This window comes from Procambarus clarkii, chromosome 11 (assembly GCF_040958095.1).
Source record: "Procambarus clarkii isolate CNS0578487 chromosome 11, FALCON_Pclarkii_2.0, whole genome shotgun sequence".
NCBI classification, from domain to species: Eukaryota; Metazoa; Arthropoda; class Malacostraca; order Decapoda; family Cambaridae; genus Procambarus; species Procambarus clarkii.
In genome coordinates, this window is record NC_091160.1 from 24,944,251 (window position 1) to 24,958,039 (window position 13,789).

The 13,789-nt window shown below is 42.0% G+C and overlaps 1 long non-coding RNA gene across 1 annotated transcript in view; it reads left to right on the forward strand.

Annotated features, from left to right (window-relative positions):
• The first annotated feature begins 5,770 nt into the window (after positions 1 to 5,770).
• Positions 5,771 to 13,789, forward strand: part of LOC123758523 (uncharacterized) — a 103,132-nt gene continuing 95,113 nt past the window's right edge. Inside the window, exon 1 of the long non-coding RNA XR_011228131.1 lies at positions 5,771 to 6,357. This is a non-coding gene — a long non-coding RNA (uncharacterized lncRNA). The remainder of the gene's footprint in view (positions 6,358 to 13,789) is intronic.

Consider the following 13,789-nt stretch of genomic DNA (forward strand, 5'->3'; position numbering starts at 1 on the left):
TCGAAATCGCTCATTTGGCACTCTCAAAATATCATACTAGACCACAACACTACGAGACATGGTAAAAGCATTGCAACCCTGAATTCAACTGAATCAACAAGGAGTCCTCTATGTGTATCTATATTCCTGGACGTGAGTGGGCAGTGTAGGATATGTTAATATATCGTGGTATGAGTGGGTTGTTACCTTGCGGTTATTCCAGGGTTCAAGTTCATCGCGCCCTAGGCCTGCTGATTGATGGTCATGTCAACGAGGCTGTTGGACGCGGCTGGGCGTAGCCTTACGCTTGAATCACAGGCTGGTTGATCAGGTACCCTTTGGAGGTGTTTATCGAGTTCTCTCCTGAACACTGTTAGGGGTCGACCAGTTATGCCCCTTATGTGAAGTGGGAAGCGTGTTGAACAGTCTCGGGCCTCTGATGTTGACAGAATTTTCTCTCAGAGTATCTATTGCACCTTTGTTTTTTCAGCGTGGGTTATTCTGCATATCCTGCAATGCCTTCTGGTCTCATGTTGTGTTATTTCTGAGTGCAGATTTGGACCCAGTCAAAATTAATAATTTTGAATTATTATGTGTCTTTCCCACCTCTGTTTAGAGAATACAGATTTAGGCATTTTAGTCGGTGCCAGTAATTTAGATGGTTTATTGTGTGGATGCCAGCAGTATAGAATCTCTGCACGCTCTCCAGGTCAGCAGTTTCTAGAGCTCTGAAAGGGTCTGTTATTGTGCAACAGTATTCCATTCTGGAGAGCATTAGCGTCTTAAAAAGAATCATCATTGGTACGTCAGCTCATGTTTTAAAGGTTCTTGTTATCCAATCTGCCATTTTTCTTTCAGCTGTGACGGCTACTTTATTGTGTTCTTTGAATTTAAGGTCTTCTAAAATGATTACCCCCAATTCCTTTACATTGCTTTTACGTTCTATGGTATGATTTAACTGCGTTTTGTACGTGATTTCTGTTTATATATTTTATTTTTCCATAGCGCTGGAGCAGGAACTTATCTTCATTAAATGCCCTATTATTTTATATGACCCATTAAAAGACCCGGTTTACATCAGTTTGGAGGCTTGCTATGTCCTCTATGCTGTCAACTTTCATAAAAATCCTAGTGTAATCAGCAAAGGATGATTCGGTACTGTAGTGTGTGTCCTTGTCTATGTCCGATATGAGGAGAAGAGTATTGGAGCAAGCACAGTACCCTTGGGGGACTGAGCTTTCACGGCTGATAGACCGAATTTTAATTTGTTGACTATTACACACTGTTAATTAGGAAATTGTAGATCCATCTTCCTGTTTTTTCCAGGTGATTACGTTTAAGCGCATTTTGTTCGCAATAACACTATGGTCACATTTGTCGAAGGCCTTTACGAACTCTGTGTATGTTACATAAGCATTTTGTTTGTCTTCCTTGGCATCTAAAGCCACAATGTAGGGCAGCGTAGGATGTGTCAATATATCGCTGTACGAGTGGGCAGCGTAGGATGTTTCATTATATCGCAGTATGAGTGGGCAGTGTAGGATGTGTCAATATAATGTGATATGAGTGGGCAGCGTAGGATGTGTCAATATAATGTGATATGAGTAGGCAGCGTAGGATGTGTCAATAAAATGTGATATGAGTAGGCAGCGTAGGATATGTCAATATAAAATTGCCATAAAAACTATTTAGATAAATTGGAAATACGAGAGACAAAACATCCCTGCAATATCAAAACATAAAATTTCAAAGCACTAATAAATTATTAATAATATTATTATGATTCCTGTGCGCATAATAGAAGCGTTATAAATAAGTTAGAGGAAATCAGGAAGACTGGTTGTACAGAATAATAGACGTTATTGAAATTAAAAATATATGGACAATTTCAGAGGCCCTGAATTTCTAAGTCATGATTTATATCTTAGTTAACGAATACAATTACACAAATCAAATCATCAGGAAAGGACGACATTTCTGATTTTATCTGGGATAGGAAAAAAATGTTGCATTAAAATACTTTTAAATAGAAATCAGTATTGTAAACTATTTGGATAGAATGTAGGAAGTTATCATTAAGTGCTTCCCATAACAATATTTTTTATTCAGTACTAGCCAAAAATAATCAGTTACTGATTTTGTCAAAATTAATTGTAAAATAGACAATTGCGATTATAATTAACTAAGATTTAACACTACAGGAGAGGCGCCATAGTGTCACATTCCCAAAGAACCAATAAGTTGATTGAGAAGAATCAAGTGTAGTAGTGAAACGGGCAAGCTATGGAGGTGACAAAACTTTAGTGGTTTAAATAAAAATTACAAGTATTGTTACAAGTAGTCCAAGAAGTAGTGTAGGAACTAAATGTACGATAATGTAAACCTTTCTCCGTCTTGATTACACCTCTCGGGTAATGTGTCCTTCCCTCCTTCTCTGTAGCCTATTCCGTATCCAGCGTCGGTAATGTCCTGGTAAACCCGCTTTGTTCACTATATCTAATGACAGTCTTTTGTGGGTGGATTTAATTAAAGACCATCTGGCCGACTAGAAAAGTGCAGTCCATCCATTCCTCGTTTTTTTTCTGATTTGGGATACTGAAATGAACTTATTGCCTCTCTGTTATCTCCCATCTTGAATATTGGCATCATGTTAGCTTCTTATCATGTCTTCTATTGGGAAATTGCTTTTCATGGTCAGTTATTTACGTAATATTCCCACTTCTTCCTTCAGATCTCATGTGTTGCATTATAAAGTTCTTGTCTGCAGCAGTCATAGGTTTGAGAGAATATGAAGGAGCGAGACTGTGTCTGTGCCTCTTGTATACGGTTCTCCGAATTAATATATTCATGAGACGAGACAAGTCACTGTAACTAAGAACAAGGTAGATTACCGCTACTCACCTTGTCTGAAAAGTCCTGGCCGGAGTGCGCCAACACAATGAGAATGAAAGCCTCGTCGGCGATGTACATGATGGGTGCGATTTCGAGGCCCTCGCGCAGCAGCAGGAAGAGACCAGTGATGATGAACACCGTCGCTGATGCCATGAGAGGCAGGACGACGTAGCTGAAGTACGACACCATACACTTTTTCAACGTCTGGGCCTGAGGGAACGATGCTTGTTTCAGCGTGTGCTCTTGACATAAACAGAGAGACAAGACACAGCAAGAGAATCATTTCCTCCCTTGAAGTGTAGAATGTGTCAAACTTGAAATATTATTTGTATTTTGAATATATATAAATAAACAGAAAAATGAGAAGGTTTCATAAAATAAGTTATACATTCTAAGTGCTATGGTTTGATTGGAGTGAACTGAGCACAGGGAATTTACTACAAGGGCGTCCGGAAAAAAATATTTACGGTTTAATGAAATATATCTATAAATTTTATGTAAACAACTATCAAAATAATGTTTAAAATTATATACAAAATTCTGGTTGTGTTGAATTGGGTGCGAGGAGAGAATATAAGCTGTTTTTCCTTCTTAATTCCACGAAGAATCGCCCCCACGCATCAGGTAAAATCAATTAAATATATATATGCCTTTTTTGTAAACAAAACTTACATAAAAACGTTTAGATATTATAGAGAAAAATTAGGTGTGGTACGATGACGAATGCAGCTTTGCCTCTATCGTCACCCGGTCTCCCGAAGCAAAGTACTTTTAATAAAACAGTTAAAAAGCAGCACGAATACATTATTGTTATTTTAAACAAAACAGTTAAAAAATACATGAAGACATTATTACATCATTATTACTTCAAACAAAACTTAAAAAAAACACGAATATTATTGTTACTCTAAACAAAACAGTTAAAAAATCACGAAGGCATTATTATTACTTAAACAAAACAATTAAAAAAACACGAAGACATTATTGTCACTTTAAACAAGACAGTTAAACAAAAAAAGCACGAACATTATTGTTACTTAAACACAGCAGTTACAACAAAACCACAGACATTATTATTACTTTAAACAATACAGTTAACAAAAAAAAAACGAAGACATTATTTTTACTTTAAACAAAACAATTTAAAAAACACGAAGATATTATTGTTACATAAAAATTGTCAGCTGTGGTCCAGGTGCCTCTCAATGTGCCAGTATAACAAACATTTGTGTCACGTCTTAAATTACCCTGTCATATTTTATGTCAATTACTGTGGATAACTGCAGCGGGTACATATTGAAACACTTTATCGAACGTACTAACTAAAACACTTTGTGGAAAGTACAAACGGAAGCACTTTATGGAATGTACTTACAGAGCACTTTATAGAATATACATAATTTAAGACTATAGAATGTACTTACTGAAACACTTTATAGCATGTACATATAAAAACACTTTATGGAACTTATTTACTGAAGTACTTCATAAAATGTATGTTCTGAAGCATTTTAAATAATGCATACTGCAGCAATTCACAGAATCTACACATTGAAGCACTCTATGGAAAGTACATATTGAAGCAACTTACAGAATGGGCATGCTGAAGCACTTTATTTAATGAACATTGTAAATATATATAGAACATACATACTGTGACGGTGTTCCCCCCCCCCCCTTATATTTCTCTCTCGCCAGCTGTAAGAGTCATATCTACTTTACCCGAACGTTCTCTGCGTTCCAGGGAACAATTTGACATATGTGGGAGCATGAGGTGTTCTCGCGTTGGCGAGAAATTAGCTAAAGAAGAGTGTTTTGGCCACTGTTTGGAGAGACTTTTAGACGCCAAGATGGTGCCGGCCCCTACGTTTTCTCGCCAAGACGTTATGACGTCAGTGGCACCAGATTGGTCAAGGACGGTGACGTGGTACAGGGAGCCAATGAGAAACGCCCTGTTACGTACCCCTATAAGATACGTAAGTAAATAAATTAATATGTACATTTATAATTGTGTGTAAATTACAAGTATGTATATTGATATACTTATATGTTCTATGCAAAAGTAATTTCATGTTACAGTGTTGGCGTTAGGCCCAACGTATCGTGGGAATGATTGTTTTATTTCTTTGTGAGCTCAGTTTCCCACGGGAACTAATGATTTATATGTGATCATATGTGGGTAACAGAGGTGAATAATAATTGAGTGAACTGTATCTGGCAAATTGTCGTGGGATCGTCCGTTGCTGGGTGAGCATGCCATTATTCCCCTCTGTATGCGTATTTTAATTACTATGTAAAGAAATAATTACCTTATTTTTGTATATCAATATGTATAAATTATTCATTAAGTTAGTTTAAGATTACTCTTGTCACAATGTATTGCTCCATTGTTGAAATAATAAATATTGTAACTTTGGCAAATTGTTCGCGGGGCAAGGCAATGTTTTGACTCCCACGTTATTGTTATTGAGTAGCTGATCCGGAACCAGAGAGTTAGCATCTTGTGGAGTTAAGTTATACATTTTTGTTCTGTCATAGCCATACATATAATAATATTAATTTAATGTCTGGAAGATACAGTGATATTTTTAATGTGATATATTGTGACCAAATAATCATCTGTTTGCTATTGAGATTTATGTAATATATATCTATATAAGATTTTATATCTATTCTTTCAGTCCTGAAGGAAGATTTTTATTAACGTGCTCATTACTTATCAAGGGGTTATACTGGTGACCCGCTCTTGTGAACAGCAGTTTTTTAATAACCCTAGACCTTGTTGTTGTTAGCTGTTTCAGGGTCACGAGCCGTAACGTACGATAGGTAACACGCCCCTGGCAAGTATGACGTCACAAGTGAAAGGGGGTCCAGGCGGCGCGCCGTGGCACCAGGAGTTAGATACGACACGTCGTCAAGGGCGGACATGCTGTAGGAGGTCCTGTCAGTCTGACAGTTTTCGCCCCTCTCCGGTGGACATACGCATCACCAGTGGTCTGCAAGCATCCTGTGAGGTCTTCCTGAAGTCCGTGAAGCGGACAGAAGAAGGAATTGACGGAAAACGAGCAACAAGTGCTCCAGTGACAGGTGCTTAGCAAGAGTGGAGCCTGGGCAGTGACGTCAGGGACGACTGTATAGTTTCACCAGTGGGGTGATGACATAGCGGCTGGGACAGTTCACCGTGAGAAAGGAGAAGAACAAACTAGCTGGGAATACGAACGACTGCAGCAGTGAGTAAGGACTGCAGACGTAGTTGTGAGGAGGAGGCGACGGCTAGGAGACCGACTCCAACCCTTCAAGTGGTTGTGTAGGAGCCTGCAGAGGGAAGCAGCACGTAGAAGACGCATTTTTGGGCATTGGTTGAAGTCCTGGGAAGAGCATCAGAGTGTGTGGGGGTGTTCCCTACAGCTAGTCGTGAGCCGGGACCAGGAGCTTCAATTCAACCCTCAACAGAGGACGAGTCCACATCGTTGATGGTGGAAGCAGGTAATTCAGTTTTCCCTCCCATTACCTTTTAGTTAGCTATTAGCCAGAGCTTCATCTAGGTCGTGAGCACGGCTCACCAATGTCTATGTTTCTAGTAAGACACAGTTGTGAAGGGAGATGCTATAGAGCTCTCACGATATATATATATATATATATATATATATATATATATATATATATATATATATATATATATATATATATATATATATATATATTTATATATATATATATATATATATATTTAAGGCACAACTCTCCTAAACACGAGAGTGAAGTATAGAACTTTAGAACACTTTCCCACCAGGAGACTCGAACCCTAGCCAGCACAGAAGCCTTCCAGCAACTGGCATAACAGGTACGCCTTAACCCGCTCCACCACCCGCTCAGACCCTTAAAAGAGATGATAATTTCGGAGTATTTAAATACACCAAAGATCACCACCTCCCAAGAGCACTAGAGCAAGTGAGGGGTCATTTAGACGTTAATTTCATCAAGTCCCTGTTAATATGGGAAGACACAGTGTCTATGCTTAAGGCACAACTCTCCTAAACACGAGAGTGAAGTATAGAACTTTAGAACACTTTCCCACCAGGAGACTCGAACCCTAGCCAGCACAGAAGCCTTCCAGCAACTGGCATAACAGGTACGCCTTAACCCGCTCCACCACCCGCTCAGACCCTTAAAAGAGATGATAATTTCGGAGTATTTAAATACACCAAAGATCACCACCTCCCAAGAGCACTAGAGCAAGTGAGGGGTCATTTAGACGTTAATTTCATCAAGTCCCTGTTAATATGGGAAGACACAGTGTCTATGCTTAAGGCACAACTCTCCTAAACACGAGAGTGAAGTATAGAACTTTAGAACACTTTCCCACCAGGAGACTCGAACCCTAGCCAGCACAGAAGCCTTCTAGCAACTGGCATAACAGGTACGCCTTAACCCGCTCCACCACCCGCTCAGACCCTTAAAAGAGATGATAATTTCGGAGTATTTAAATACACCAAAGATCACCACCTCCCAAGAGCACTAGAGCAAGTGAGGGGTCATTTAGACGTTAATTTCATCAAGTCCCTGTTAATATGGGAAGACACAGTGTCTATGCTTAAGGCACAACTCTCCTAAACACGAGAGTGAAGTATAGAACATTAGAACACTTTCCCACCAGGAGACTCGAACCCTAGCCAGCACAGAAGCCTTCCAGCAACTGGCATAACAGGTACGCCTTAACCCGCTCCACCACCCGCTCAGACCCTTAAAAGAGATGATAATTTCGGAGTATTTAAATACACCAAAGATCACCACCTCCCAAGAGCACTAGAGCAAGTGAGGGGTCATTTAGACGTTAATTTCATCAAGTCCCTGTTAATATGGGAAGACACAGTGTCTATGCTTAAGGCACAACTCTCCTAAACACGAGAGTGAAGTATAGAACTTTAGAACACTTTCCCACCAGGAGACTCGAACCCTAGCCAGCACAGAAGCCTTCCAGCAACTGGCATAACAGGTACGCCTTAACCCGCTCCACCACCCGCTCAGACCCTTAAAAGAGATGATAATTTCGGAGTATTTAAATACACCAAAGATCACCACCTCCCAAGAGCACTAGAGCAAGTGAGGGGTCATTTAGACGTTAATTTCATCAAGTCCCTGTTAATATGGGAAGACACAGTGTCTATGCTTAAGGCACAACTCTCCTAAACACGAGAGTGAAGTATAGAACTTTAGAACACTTTCCCACCAGGAGACTCGAACCCTAGCCAGCACAGAAGCCTTCCAGCAACTGGCATAACAGGTACGCCTTAACCCGCTCCACCACCCGCTCAGACCCTTAAAAGAGATGATAATTTCGGAGTATTTAAATACACCAAAGATCACCACCTCCCAAGAGCACTAGAGCAAGTGAGGGGTCATTTAGACGTTAATTTCATCAAGTCCCTGTTAATATGGGAAGACACAGTGTCTATGCTTAAGGCACAACTCTCCTAAACACGAGAGTGAAGTATAGAACTTTAGAACACTTTCCCACCAGGAGACTCGAACCCTAGCCAGCACAGAAGCCTTCCAGCAACTGGCATAACAGGTACGCCTTAACCCGCTCCACCACCCGCTCAGACCCTTAAAAGAGATGATAATTTCGGAGTATTTAAATACACCAAAGATCACCACCTCCCAAGAGCACTAGAGCAAGTGAGGGGTCATTTAGACGTTAATTTCATCAAGTCCCTGTTAATATGGGAAGACACAGTGTCTATGCTTAAGGCACAACTCTCCTAAACACGAGAGTGAAGTATAGAACTTTAGAACACTTTCCCACCAGGAGACTCGAACCCTAGCCAGCACAGAAGCCTTCCAGCAACTGGCATAACAGGTACGCCTTAACCCGCTCCACCACCCGCTCAGACCCTTAAAAGAGATGATAATTTCGGAGTATTTAAATACACCAAAGATCACCACCTCCCAAGAGCACTAGAGCAAGTGAGGGGTCATTTAGACGTTAATTTCATCAAGTCCCTGTTAATATTGGAAGACACAGTGTCTATGCTTAAGGCACAACTCTCCTAAACACGAGAGTGAAGTATAGAACTTTAGAACACTTTCCCACCAGGAGACTCGAACCCTAGCCAGCACAGAAGCCTTCCAGCAACTGGCATAACAGGTACGCCTTAACCCGCTCCACCACCCGCTCAGACCCTTAAAAGAGATGATAATTTCGGAGTATTTAAATACACCAAAGATCACCACCTCCCAAGAGCACTAGAGCAAGTGAGGGGTCATTTAGACGTTAATTTCATCAAGTCCCTGTTAATATGGGAAGACACAGTGTCTATGCTTAAGGCACAACTCTCCTAAACACGAGAGTGAAGTATAGAACTTTAGAACACTTTCCCACCAGGAGACTCGAACCCTAGCCAGCACAGAAGCCTTCCAGCAACTGGCATAACAGGTACGCCTTAACCCGCTCCACCACCCGCTCAGACCCTTAAAAGAGATGATAATTTCGGAGTATTTAAATACACCAAAGATCACCACCTCCCAAGAGCACTAGAGCAAGTGAGGGGTCATTTAGACGTTAATTTCATCAAGTCCCTGTTAATATGGGAAGACACAGTGTCTATGCTTAAGGCACAACTCTCCTAAACACGAGAGTGAAGTATAGAACTTTAGAACACTTTCCCACCAGGAGACTCGAACCCTAGCCAGCACAGAAGCCTTCCAGCAACTGGCATAACAGGTACGCCTTAACCCGCTCCACCACCCGCTCAGACCCTTAAAAGAGATGATAATTTCGGAGTATTTAAATACACCAAAGATCACCACCTCCCAAGAGCACTAGAGCAAGTGAGGGGTCATTTAGACGTTAATTTCATCAAGTCCCTGTTAATATGGGAAGACACAGTGTCTATGCTTAAGGCACAACTCTCCTAAACACGAGAGTGAAGTATAGAACTTTAGAACACTTTCCCACCAGGAGACTCGAACCCTAGCCAGCACAGAAGCCTTCCAGCAACTGGCATAACAGGTACGCCTTAACCCGCTCCACCACCCGCTCAGACCCTTAAAAGAGATGATAATTTCGGAGTATTTAAATACACCAAAGATCACCACCTCCCAAGAGCACTAGAGCAAGTGAGGGGTCATTTAGACGTTAATTTCATCAAGTCCCTGTTAATATGGGAAGACACAGTGTCTATGCTTAAGGCACAACTCTCCTAAACACGAGAGTGAAGTATAGAACTTTAGAACACTTTCCCACCAGGAGACTCGAACCCTAGCCAGCACAGAAGCCTTCCAGCAACTGGCATAACAGGTACGCCTTAACCCGCTCCACCACCCGCTCAGACCCTTAAAAGAGATGATAATTTCGGAGTATTTAAATACACCAAAGATCACCACCTCCCAAGAGCACTAGAGCAAGTGAGGGGTCATTTAGACGTTAATTTCATCAAGTCCCTGTTAATATGGGAAGACACAGTGTCTATGCTTAAGGCACAACTCTCCTAAACACGAGAGTGAAGTATAGAACTTTAGAACACTTTCCCACCAGGAGACTCGAACCCTAGCCAGCACAGAAGCCTTCCAGCAACTGGCATAACAGGTACGCCTTAACCCGCTCCACCACCCGCTCAGACCCTTAAAAGAGATGATAATTTCGGAGTATTTAAATACACCAAAGATCACCACCTCCCAAGAGCACTAGAGCAAGTGAGGGGTCATTTAGACGTTAATTTCATCAAGTCCCTGTTAATATGGGAAGACACAGTGTCTATGCTTAAGGCACAACTCTCCTAAACACGAGAGTGAAGTATAGAACTTTAGAACACTTTCCCACCAGGAGACTCGAACCCTAGCCAGCACAGAAGCCTTCCAGCAACTGGCATAACAGGTACGCCTTAACCCGCTCCACCACCCGCTCAGACCCTTAAAAGAGATGATAATTTCGGAGTATTTAAATACACCAAAGATCACCACCTCCCAAGAGCACTAGAGCAAGTGAGGGGTCATTTAGACGTTAATTTCATCAAGTCCCTGTTAATATGAGAAGACACAGTGTCTATGCTTAAGGCACAACTCTCCTAAACACGAGAGTGAAGTATAGAACTTTAGAACACTTTCCCACCAGGAGACTCGAACCCTAGCCAGCACAGAAGCCTTCCAGCAACTGTCATAACAGGTACGCCTTAACCCGCTCCACCACCCGCTCAGACCCTTAAAAGAGATGATAATTTCGGAGTATTTAAATACACCAAAGATCACCACCTCCCAAGAGCACTAGAGCAAGTGAGGGGTCATTTAGACGTTAATTTCATCAAGTCCCTGTTAATATGGGAAGACACAGTGTCTATGCTTAAGGCACAACTCTCCTAAACACGAGAGTGAAGTATAGAACTTTAGAACACTTTCCCACCAGGAGACTCGAACCCTAGCCAGCACAGAAGCCTTCCAGCAACTGGCATAACAGGTACGCCTTAACCCGCTCCACCACCCGCTCAGACCCTTAAAAGAGATGATAATTTCGGAGTATTTAAATACACCAAAGATCACCACCTCCCAAGAGCACTAGAGCAAGTGAGGGGTCATTTAGACGTTAATTTCATCAAGTCCCTGTTAATATGGGAAGACACAGTGTCTATGCTTAAGGCACAACTCTCCTAAACACGAGAGTGAAGTATAGAACTTTAGAACACTTTCCCACCAGGAGACTCGAACCCTAGCCAGCACAGAAGCCTTCCAGCAACTGGCATAACAGGTACGCCTTAACCCGCTCCACCACCCGCTCAGACCCTTAAAAGAGATGATAATTTCGGAGTATTTAAATACACCAAAGATCACCACCTCCCAAGAGCACTAGAGCAAGTGAGGGGTCATTTAGACGTTAATTTCATCAAGTCCCTGTTAATATGGGAAGACACAGTGTCTATGCTTAAGGCACAACTCTCCTAAACACGAGAGTGAAGTATAGAACTTTAGAACACTTTCCCACCAGGAGACTCGAACCCTAGCCAGCACAGAAGCCTTCCAGCAACTGGCATAACAGGTACGCCTTAACCCGCTCCACCACCCGCTCAGACCCTTAAAAGAGATGATAATTTCGGAGTATTTAAATACACCAAAGATCACCACCTCCCAAGAGCACTAGAGCAAGTGAGGGGTCATTTAGACGTTAATTTCATCAAGTCCCTGTTAATATGGGAAGACACAGTGTCTATGCTTAATGCACAACTCTCCTAAACACGAGAGTGAAGTATAGAACTTTAGAACACTTTCCCACCAGGAGACTCGAACCCTAGCCAGCATAGAAGCCTTCCAGCAACTGGCATAACAGGTACGCCTTAACCCGCTCCACCACCCGCTCAGACCCTTAAAAGAGATGATAATTTCGGAGTATTTAAATACACCAAAGATCACCACCTCCAAAGAGCACTAGAGCAAGTGAGGGGTCATTTAGACGTTAATTTCATCAAGTCCCTGTTAATATGGGAAGACACAGTGTCTATGCTTAAGGCACAACTCTCCTAAACACGAGAGTGAAGTATAGAACTTTAGAACACTTTCCCACCAGGAGACTCGAACCCTAGCCAGCACAGAAGCCTTCCAGCAACTGGCATAACAGGTACGCCTTAACCCGCTCCACCACCCGCTCAGACCCTTAAAAGAGATGATAATTTCGGAGTATTTAAATACACCAAAGATCACCACCTCCCAAGAGCACTAGAGCAAGTGAGGGGTCATTTAGACGTTAATTTCATCAAGTCCCTGTTAATATGGGAAGACACAGTGTCTATGCTTAAGGCACAACTCTCCTAAACACGAGAGTGAAGTATAGAACTTTAGAACACTTTCCCACCAGGAGACTCGAACCCTAGCCAGCACAGAAGCCTTCCAGCAACTGGCATAACAGGTACGCCTTAACCCGCTCCACCACCCGCTCAGACCCTTAAAAGAGATGATAATTTCGGAGTATTTAAATACACCAAAGATCACCACCTCCCAAGAGCACTAGAGCAAGTGAGGGGTCATTTAGACGTTAATTTCATCAAGTCCCTGTTAATATGGGAAGACACAGTGTCTATGCTTAAGGCACAACTCTCCTAAACACGAGAGTGAAGTATAGAACTTTAGAACACTTTCCCACCAGGAGACTCGAACCCTAGCCAGCACAGAAGCCTTCCAGCAACTGGCATAACAGGTACGCCTTAACCCGCTCCACCACCCGCTCAGACCCTTAAAAGAGATGATAATTTCGGAGTATTTAAATACACCAAAGATCACCACCTCCCAAGAGCACTAGAGCAAGTGAGGGGTCATTTAGACGTTAATTTCATCAAGTCCCTGTTAATATTGGAAGACACAGTGTCTATGCTTAAGGCACAACTCTCCTAAACACGAGAGTGAAGTATAGAACTTTAGAACACTTTCCCACCAGGAGACTCGAACCCTAGCCAGCACAGAAGCCTTCCAGCAACTGGCATAACAGGTACGCCTTAACCCGCTCCACCACCCGCTCAGACCCTTAAAAGAGATGATAATTTCGGAGTATTTAAATACACCAAAGATCACCACCTCCCAAGAGCACTAGAGCAAGTGAGGGGTCATTTAGACGTTAATTTCATCAAGTCCCTGTTAATATGGGAAGACACAGTGTCTATGCTTAAGGCACAACTCTCCTAAACACGAGAGTGAAGTATAGAACTTTAGAACACTTTCCCACCAGGAGACTCGAACCCTAGCCAGCACAGAAGCCTTCCAGCAACTGGCATAACAGGTACGCCTTAACCCGCTCCACCACCCGCTCAGACCCTTAAAAGAGATGATAATTTCGGAGTATTTAAATACACCAAAGATCACCACCTCCCAAGAGCACTAGAGCAAGTGAGGGGTCATTTAGACGTTAATTTCATCAAGTCCCTGTTAATATGGGAAGACA